Raw genomic sequence first — 7331 nt, 5'->3', positions numbered from 1 at the left:
CAGCACCCGGGCTGTACCCTTCTCTGTTTGGGTGATTCAAGTGCTTATTCAGTTACTCCTTCGGTGGTGTGAGAATTCTGCCGCCTCCACTCCTTTGGGTAATGCGTCTTCCTGACTCCAAGCTGCCTCAAGAGGAGGAAGTCCCTCTCAGGTCCCCTCTACACCCCTCATTGCTCACCCAAGAGCAAGGGTGGCAAACCTTTTTGAGAATGTGTGCCCAAATTGGTGATAATCTTCTAAACAATTGGCTTGGTAATAATGAGCAGAGGTTATCATTAATTAATAAATCAGTAACACTAATTAAGGATGTTTTAAGGAAGAAAGGAGCCCTGCTGCTTGTTTATGTGTATTCATTGTTTTACTATTAATAAAAGCAGAGCAATGACAGGATTAACTCAATGAAGCATTTTAGAAAACCCGTTCAAAATGATTGATATTACTCTTTTCAAAAGACAATTGAAAAATAACAGTTTCTATATAGTATTGTTACTGTACCTCCTATACAACATAAGAAACGTGAACATGAAGTTATAAGCTTTGGTGCATATTCATAAAAGGTGAAGGCAAGGATTCCGTTTGCTACGCCAGCGGCCCGACCTCTGCCCTTTGCTACTTACCACGGTTTCCTGCTCTCCACACTACCCCTGCCCCTCAGCATCTTGTACAACACCTTCAGGATCTGCCCGCTGCTCCAGGGAGAAAAGACCCAGCTTCTGATCTGAAACCCTCCACCCCCGGCAACGTGGTGGGGAACCTCCCCTGAACTCTCACCAGCACAGTCACATCTTTCTTACAGTGTCCTAACCAGAACTAGACACAGTCCAACTTGGTAGCTACTAACAAACATCGATTTCTCCAACTTCTGCTAATTTTTTCCCCTCACCTTCCATCCTTCTTTCTCCTAGTCTGGCCTCTTACCTTTTCTCCTCACATGCCTGTCACCTTCTCTGGTGCCCTTCCTCCTTCCCCTTCTCCCATGGTCCACTCTCCTCTCCTGTCAGATTCCTTCTTGCCCAGCCCCTGTGCCTTTTCCTCATGCTTCACTACCTTGCTTCACAAGGACAAGCTTGTCCTCCTCCCCTTCCCGCCTCTTCATTTTCTGGCATCTTCCCCCTTCCTTTCTGGCCCTGACGAAGGGTATCGGCCTGAAACAGCAACTGTTTACTCATGTCCAGAGATACTAGCTGACCTGCTGAGTTCCTCCAGCATTTTGTGTGTGTGTGTTGCTCTGGATTCCCAGCACCTGTAGAATCTCTTGTGTTTATGATTTTCTGTACGCAGACCTCCAACTACGTTCTGACAGAAGTTACACAAAATTGTACCCCGAGTTCTTGGCTCTTACATTCTGTGCCATTGCAAGTACAGGCAGGTCTTCAGCACCTGCTGAGCCTGTCCTACCAGCTACGGTCACGTTTGGACATGCACACCTAGAGCCGCCCGCTTGCTCAGTACTCCCTCTTGTGGACTGTGCCAGGTATAACACATACCAGGATACTGATGTGATCTGTACTGAGACACAGAAATGACCCATACTGGGAGGCAGATGTCACCAAACCAGAAGACAGATGTATCCTGTACTGGTTACAGCTGTGACCTGTGACAAGCTACAGATGTGATTTACACCAGGATCCATTGGGACAGAGAACTGTACTGAGGCACAGATGTGACCCCCTACCCGGATACAGATGTGCCTCATACTGGGGTACAGATGTGACCCACAACAAGATACAGATGGTGCTGTAAGATCACAGGTGTCCATACTGGGAGACTGTGTTTGTCTGTGCCGTGACAGCACACATTTCTGTGTTGGTAATCCATGTGATTCCAGGCTGGGAGAATGTGTGCCTCTGTGCTGGTAGACAGTGTACGTCTCTGCTGGGGACCATGTGTGTCTGTGCTGGGAGATTCTGTGTGTCTGTGCAACAATATGTTTCTGTATTGAACAACACGTATCAATAGCGTATGTGTGCTGTGAGACTGCGTGAGCTGGAAGATGACATGCGTCTGTGTCAGGAGATCACATATCTATTTCCTGGTAAACTATGCTGAGGATCTTGTTTGTCTGCTGCGAGTCTGTCTGTCTCTGTGATGACCTCTTTGTGTGTCTATGCTAGGGGAATATGCATGTCTATGTTGGGACACACGTCTCTCTGTGCTGGGAGACCAGATGTGTGAGTGCGAGTGTGCATGTGTGTGTGTGTGAGAGAGTGCATATGTGTGTGTATGTGAGTGTGTGTGAGTGTGTATGTGTGTGTGAATGTGAGTGTGTATGTGTGTGACTGATTCTGTGTGAGTGTGTATGTGCGTCTGTGAGTGAGTGTGTATATGGATTTTGTATGTGTTTGAGTGAGTGTGTATGAGTGTGTGTGTGTGAGTGTATGAATGTGTATGTGACTGTGTATGTATGTGTATATGTGAATGTGTGTATGTATATCTGTGTGTATGTGTCTGAAGGTGTATGTGTGTGTGAGTCTGTATGTGGGTATGTGTCTCAGTGAGTCTGTATGTGTGTGAGTGAGTCTGCATGTGTGTGACTGTGTGAATGTGTGTGTGTTCGTGAATGTGTATGTGTTTGTGTATGTGTGTGAGTGTGTGTGTATCTCTGTCAATGTGTGAGTGTGTTGTGTGCGGGTATGTATGTGTGTGTGAGTGAATTTGTATTTGTGTCTATGTTTGTGTGTTTGTGTATATCTGTATGAATGTGTATGTGTGTATGTGCATGAGTGTGTATCTGTGTGTATATGTGAGTGTGTGTATGTGCGTGAGTGAGTATGTATGTGTATGTGCATGTGTGTGTATGTGTGAGCATGAGTGTGTGTATCTGTGACTGCGTGAGAGTATGTGTGGGTGTGAATATGTGTGTATGTGTGTGTATGCACATGTCTATATGTGTGTGAGTAGTAAGTGTGTATGTGTATGTATATGTGTGAGTAAGTGAAGGAGTATGTGAGTGATTGTGTGTGTATGTGAGTAAGTGTGTGTATGTGTATATATGTGTGTGAGTGTGTATGTGCTTGTATCTGTGTGTGTGAGTGTGTGTCTGTGCGCATGCATGTGTGTGTTTGTGAGTGTGAATATGTGTATGTGATTGTGTATGTGTATGAGTATGTATATGTGTGTGAGTATGTGTGTGATTGTGTGTGTATGTGTGTATGTTTGAGAGTGTTTATGTGTGTATATGTATGTGTGAGTGTGTATGTGTGTGTCAGTGCAAATGTGTGTGTGAGTGTGTATATGTGTATGTGTGTCTGTGAGTGTGTATGGTGTGTTTGTGTGTGTGAATATGCATGTGTGCCTATGTATGTGTGTAGTGTATGTGAGTGTTTTGGTGTATGGGTCACTGTATGTGTTTGTGAGTGTGTATGTGTGGGTGTGTGTGAGTCTGTGTGTATATATGTGTGTGAGTATAGGTGAGTGTGTATGTGTGTGATGTGTGTAAATGTGTGTATGTGTGAGTGTGTATGTTTCTTTGTGTATTTGTGTGTGTGCATGCGTATGTTAGTGTATTTATGTGTGTATTTGTGTGTACAAGTGTGAGTGTGTGCATGTGTGTCTATATGTGCATGAGTGTGTAGGTGTGTGTCTGTGTGCATGCGTGTGTGTGAGTGTGTGCGTGTGTGTATGTGTCTGTGTGCGTGTGTACGTATCTGTGTCTGTGTCTGTATGTGTAAGTGTATGTGTGTGTGTATGTGTATGTTTGTGAGTGTGTATCTGTATGTCTATGTGTGTGTATGTGTGTGTGTGTCTGTGATCTGGGCCACATGTATCTGTTCTAGGAGAACGGACTGTTTATGCTGGGAGACCATCTGTGTCCATGTGTGACTGTGCTGTGTGTCCATGTCTGTCTGTGCTGGATGACTATGAGTGCCCTGCTGAGGCACCACATGTCTGTCTGTGCTGGGAGACTGCGTTTCTGTTTTAGGAGACAGTCTGTCCATGCTAGGAGACAGTGTGTGTCTGTGCTAAGAGACCGTCTGCGTCCGTGCCGGGAGACCATCTGTGTCTATGCCGGGAGACTGTCTGTGTCCGTGCTAGGAGACAGTCTGTGTCCATGCCGGGAGACGGTGCACGGACTTGGCAGCACAGTAGATACAGCAATTACGCTTCTAAACATGCACGTCAGCTACTTATTATTTCACTGCGATAGTATTTAACTCCATTCTTTTCATCGTAGTGCTTGTCGAGACTTGGACACAGCACAGCAACGCCTCGCTGCCTGTTTGCATTCGGCCTTGCCTGAGAAATTGGACTGTCGAGTCAACTGACTCTGAAGGTTAGCGGTATTCATTTTATATTTAGTTATTCTTTTCAGCCATAGTGTAGGCTTCGTTTCTTGTTTGAGAGTTTTAGTTAATGGCCCTGTTTGGCCTAGCGTTTATTGTTTTCCTTTCCCTTTAACACTGTTCACATTAAAGTCTGTGAACTATCGACCTGCTTCAGTGTCTCTCACTCCGTGCTTAGGCCACATCCGAACTCGGTGACAGCAAGTCTCGACCACACAAAGGTGGACCCAGCAGAGAGAGAGCAGCTGACCTTGGCCCTTAGATTCATTGGTCAGGTAGGAGACAAGCTACAAGCAATGGAATATGTTTTGAGTGAAGTTACAGAGGCAATGAGGCAGATAATCTCGTGCCGACAAGCCCAGTTTTACATGGAGGAACAGGTATAGTTCCAAGCTGCAACATTTGAACAGCTCACCGCAGACAATCGGACTCAGGTGTCTGCGATTTCCACACTCACGGCCGCTGTCCATGAACTTAACTGTGAACAGCCAGCATCAGCTGACAACCATTAACATTCTCGCCAGCGGAATTCACCAGCTTCTGGCTGCCTCAGTCCCACTCCCAGCATCTCGCAGGTCCTCTTGTTCTGCTGCCCCGAAAATCTTTGCTACTAATGCTCCTGATCCCGTGCCCGGACCAGAGCTGACTCCCACGTCCATACAGGAACCGAATATTCCACCATCAGGCAGATATTCTGGTGATCCCGACGGCTGCGGGAATTTTATTATCTAATACAAGCTGACATTCTAAGCCCAGCCTGGTCATTTTGGTGATGATGTGCAAAAGCTGGCATACATGGTCAATCTTCTTGATGGACCTCACTCAGCTTGTTCAACGCTTTACGGGAGCGAGGATACCCCGCAGCCCAGTCATTCCGGCATTTCATGGCGGATTTAAGGAGGGTTTTTGATCTTCCAGTTAGGGATCAGGAGGCTGCCTACCGACTCTTGATCTTGCGCCAAGGCAGAGGAAGGGTGAGAGCCTATGCAGTTAAATTCCGTACCCTTGTAGTAGGGACGGGTTGAAATGAGCAATCTCTCATCACTGACTTCCAGCGCCGACTGAATGCAGGGGTCCGGCATGAGATCACTGTCTGGGATGAGCAGGATAGTCTGGATGACCTGATTAATCTGGCTATTCGAGTTGACAACCGGGTAACTGAGTGGCACAGGGAAAGAATGTTTCAAACTTCCTACTCGCCGCCAGATCACTGTCTTTCCTTGCCCTCTCCCCCTCCCTCATCTGATCACTGTCGTTCCTCACCCTCTCCCCCTCCCTCACCACCCAGCACCCAGCCCACGGACGAACCTATGCGCCTGTCTCAGGAGGAACGAGAGCGGCGCCAGAGAACAGGTTCCTGCCCCTATTGTGGTGATCCAGGACACTTCCGAGCGGCATGTTCCAAGCAACCAGTAAAAGAGAAAACCCGTCAGCAGGGAGGGGAATCCTGACGGGTTGGTTCTCTCTTCAGTCAGCCTCTCCTAATTCTGTAATGCTCGCAGCTTCCTTGTCGTGGAGGTCTCAGACCCATGAACTTGAGGCATTTATTGAGTCCAGTGCAGCTGTGAATCTCATGGATATCTCTCTAGTTCAAAGTTGGGGAGTTCCAGCTCAGGAATTAAGAGAAAAGATCAACATTAAGACATTGGTCAGTCGACCTCTGGGAACTGGCCAGATCCACCTTTCCACCCAACCCCTCCAGCTGGTGCTCGAAGGCAACCATCATGAAGAAATATTTTTCTATTTGTTTAATTCGCCTCAACTGATACTTGATCTCCCCTGGTTATCCTGACATAACCCACTGATCGATTTTCTCTGAAGGTACTCCTAGAGTGGGGACCGGCATGCCTGTCTACCTGTCTGGGTCCAGCTCAACCTCCATTCCATGAAACCCCTCCCGTGTCAGCTAGGGATGTGGTCCTGTCTGGGATTCTGGCTGAATATGCGGATCTCCTTGAGGTTTTCAGTAAAAGAAAGGCCACCACCCTGCCCCCACACCGGCCATACGACTGTGCCATAGACCTCCTACCCACCACTAGTCCTCCCCGGGACCGGCTCTTTTCCCTCTCTCGTCCTGAAACAGTAGCCATGGAGGCATTGAGCATGGGGTTTATCCATCCGTCAACCTCGCTAGCAGGAACGGGCTTCCTTTCTGTGAGCAAGCTCTGTGGCTGCATCGATTATCGGCCCCTGAACAACATCGCTGTGCAGGACCATTGCCCTCTTCCCTTGCTGGCGTCTGCATTTGAACATCTCCAGGGAGCAACAATATTTTCCAAAATTGATTTGCGCAATGCTTACAATCTGATTCGTATAAGAGAAGGAGATGAGTGAAAAACGGCTTTCAACACCTCTAATGGCCATTATGTATACCTGGTGATGCCTGTTGGTCTGGCCTTGGTTAATGATGTACTGAGGGACATGTTGAACCAGATTGTGTTTGTGTATTTAGATGACATCCTTACCTATTCCCGCTCACTCAGGAGCACGTCCAGCATGTCTGGAGAATACTCAGACAGCTTCTTCAAAATAACCTGTACACCAAGCCTGAGAAATGTGATTTCCATAAAGACCAGGTGTCATTTTTGGGCTATATACTTACCCCATCCAGTGTTCAAATGGACCTTGGTAAAGTTCAGGCAGTTGCAGAGTAACCCAAGGTGTCTGCAGTCAAACAGGTACTGCACTTCATGGGGTTTGCGATCTTTTATCGCCACTTCATCTGGAATTTTGACTCGATCGTGTTTCCAATTAATGCACTCAGCAAGAAGGCCTCAGCAGGATTCCATTGGATGGACGATGCCAACCAAGCATTTCCAGAGCTAAAGCGATGTTTCACCACTGCCCCACCACTGCAATACCCAGACCACCTCAGAAATTCATTGTCGAGGTGGATGCATCTGATGTAGGCATTGGATATGTCCTCTCTCAGTGCTCGTCTGTGGATAGCTGGCTGCACCTTTGTGCCTTTCTTTCCCATCGCTTGACTCCAGCCGAGAGGAATTACGATGTTGGGAACCGTGAGCTTCTGGCTGTCAAGGAGGCCCT

General features: G+C 47.3%; 1 protein-coding gene across 1 annotated transcript in view; it reads left to right on the top strand.

The window, feature by feature from the left end:
• Positions 1–4200: 4200 nt before the first annotated feature.
• Positions 4201–7331, top strand: part of pou2f2b (POU class 2 homeobox 2b) — a 189245-nt gene continuing 186114 nt past the window's right edge. The window contains exon 1 of the mRNA XM_063055268.1: positions 4201–4273. The gene's annotated coding sequence lies outside the window, so the exon portion shown is untranslated. The remainder of the gene's footprint in view (positions 4274–7331) is intronic.

The sequence above is a fragment of the Mobula hypostoma genome, chromosome 8, assembly GCF_963921235.1.
Source record: "Mobula hypostoma chromosome 8, sMobHyp1.1, whole genome shotgun sequence".
Lineage (NCBI taxonomy): Eukaryota > Metazoa > Chordata > Chondrichthyes > Myliobatiformes > Myliobatidae > Mobula > Mobula hypostoma.
This window is presented reverse-complemented; position numbering and strand designations above follow the sequence as displayed.